This window comes from Rattus rattus, chromosome 15 (genome assembly GCF_011064425.1).
Source record: "Rattus rattus isolate New Zealand chromosome 15, Rrattus_CSIRO_v1, whole genome shotgun sequence".
Classification (NCBI taxonomy): Eukaryota; Metazoa; Chordata; class Mammalia; order Rodentia; family Muridae; genus Rattus; species Rattus rattus.
In genome coordinates, this window is record NC_046168.1 from 41,356,619 (window position 1) to 41,359,390 (window position 2,772).

The 2,772-nt window shown below is 39.8% G+C and overlaps 1 pseudogene; it reads left to right on the top strand.

The window, feature by feature from the left end:
* Positions 1-1,355: 1,355 nt before the first annotated feature.
* Positions 1,356-1,869, top strand: LOC116884858 (annotated as a pseudogene).
* Positions 1,870-2,772: the final 903 nt, after the last annotated feature.

The following is a 2,772-nucleotide window of genomic DNA, read 5'->3' on the forward strand; positions in this document are numbered from 1 at the left end:
AACAACATAAATTAGAACAGTACTGATGTGTCTGAGAAAGACCACTCCTAGACCTACCAATGGGACTATCTCAGGTCACATCACTCCTGGCCCTGTTACTAGTATTATCTTTCAGAAATGTAGAGTCCTACTTTAGCTTTCAAAGATAACATTTTCAATTCTATTTCCTAAATAAATACATGTAAAAGGTACAATTAAAAAATGAAATCTCAAAGTTGGGTGGTAAGAAGTGGGAGTCTGGAGAGGGTGTTATAAGAGGAGTTGTGTGGGTAAATTGTGTTCAAAGTATATTTTTAAACTCACAAAGAATTAAACATTGTTTAAGAAAGACACAATTCATTACATGGACCTCTGGGAGTCTTGCAGAAGAGTTGGAAGAAGGATTGAAGGACCCAGAGGGGATAGAGACTCCACGAGAAGACCAACAGAGTCAACTGCCTGGACCCCTGGCAGCTTAATCACCAACCAAAGAGCATATATAAGCTAGGCCTAGTCCCCCTCCCCCCACATATGTAGTACATGTACATCTTGGTCTTTCAACAATAAATGGAGGGGGGTTGCCAGGCGTGGGGTCTATTTCTGATTCTCTTGCCTGCCTGTGGATCGTGTCTCACTAATTGGGCTGTTTTGTCTGGCCTCAGTGGGAGGGAATGTATCTAGTCCCTCAGTGACTTGAGGTGCCAGGATAGGTTGGGAGCCACTAGGGTCTCTCCTTTTTACAAAAGAAGGGGATGGGGAAGAAGCTGTGTGATGGAGGGGCTGTGAGTGTGTGTGTGTGTGTGTGGTGGGGGGGTGGTCTACATGACTATGTGCTTAACTCAATCCAAACCCAAAGGAAAAAAATTTCTTAGGGGTTTTCTAGCTTGGGGAGCTCCCCAGGCTCAAGTCTTTTCCCATAGCTCGGTCCTTTCAGCACTTCTCCCAGAGCATTCCTACCTGCCTGTAGCTGTTTTATTCAGTCTCAGTTTCTACTATAATTTCAAAGAGCTTATTGATTCCCCCTTTCTCATTAATGCAATAATTTAAAGTTTTTATATATCCAAAATATATGTGAAACATTAACTTAGCTTTGCTTAAAAATACATATATATATATATATATATTTATACATATGCCTTCATATATAAACATATACAGGACCAAGTTGCTATTATTTCTCCTAAACAACTGAAAGTCAAACTTAAGAAAATGTTCTTCATAATGTTAAAAAATAGAATTTAACTTCAAATTCTTTGTGTTAGAAACACAAGAGCGACAGTCATTGCAGTACATTGACCTCTGTAGAGACAGCACTGGGGTAAGAGATCTGGATGGACACTGGGCAACTCTGCCTCTCGGAGAAAAATCAACTAAACATGGGCAAAGGAGATCCTTAGAAGCCAAGAGGCAAAATGCCCTCATATGCATTCTTTGTACAAACCTACCAGGAGGAGCACAAGAAGAAGCACCCGGACTCTTCTGTCAACTTCTCAGAGTTCTCCAAGAAGTGCTCAGAGAGGTGGAAGACCATGTCTGCAAAAGAAAAGGGGAAATTTGAAGATGTGGCAAAGGCTGACAAGGCTCATTATGAAAGAGAAATGAAAACCTACATCTCCCCCAAAGGGGAGACTAAAAAGAAGTTCAAGGACCCCAATGTACACAAGAGGCCTCTTTCGGTCTTCTTGTTCTGTTCTGAGTACTGCCCCAAAATCAAAGGTGAACATCCTGGCTTATCCATTGGTGAAGTTGTAAAGAAACTAGGAGAGATGTGGAACAACATTGCCATGGACAACAAGCAGCCCTATGAGAAGAAGGCCACCAACCTGAAGGAGAAGTATGAGAAGGATATTGCTGCCTAGAGAGCTTAAAGGAAAGTCTGATGACAGTCAGAGACAGGGGTAAGGGTAGAGGTGGTCAAGATTGAAAAGATCAAGAAAAGGAAGATAGAGGAAGACAATGAGGAGGATGAAGAAAATAAGGAAGAGGAAGAAGATGAATAAGTTGGTTCTAGCTCAGTCTTTTTTTCTTGTCTATAAAGCATTTAACCCCCTTGTACACAACTCACTGCTTTTAAAGAAAAAAATTGAAGTGTAAGGCTGAGTAAGATTTGCTTTTAAACTGTACAGTACCTTTTTTGTATAGTTAGCTAACACACTACTGGATGTGTCTTTAGATAACCCTATCCTGGTGGTAGTTTCAGTAGCCATTAACCATGTCTGGTACAGTCTTGGGTTTGTAAATTGGCATGGAAATTTAAAGCAGGTTCTTGTTGGTGCACAGCGCAAATTAGTTATATATGGGGACAGCAGTTTGGTTTTTGTTTTTTTTTGTTTTTTGTTTTTTCTTTTGGTTTTCTTTTGTTTTTTTTTCTTCATCTTCAGGTGCCTCTGATGCAGCTTATACAAAGATAATTGTTCTGTTAATTGGATACCACTCTGTAATTGCAAAAATAAGTAGTGGCTGTTTTGTTGACATTCTGAATGCTTCTAAGTAAATACAATTTTTTATTAAAAAAAACACAAGAGCACAAACAATAGTTAATATAAAGAGAAAACCAAGAATCCTTTAGGAAAGAGTCCATAGCTCTAACAGTGGTGATACAATGGCAATGGCTCTATTTGGATAACATATTTAGTTGAGTGCACTGTGAAGGCTCATCTTGACTGTCAACTTGATCCCATATGGAAACAACAAAACCCCAAACAGCTTGGAACACCTGTAAAAAATTCTCTTGATTGGATCATTTGAAGTGAGGAGACCCATTCAAAAACTGGGCAGCAGCTACAGGGCAGC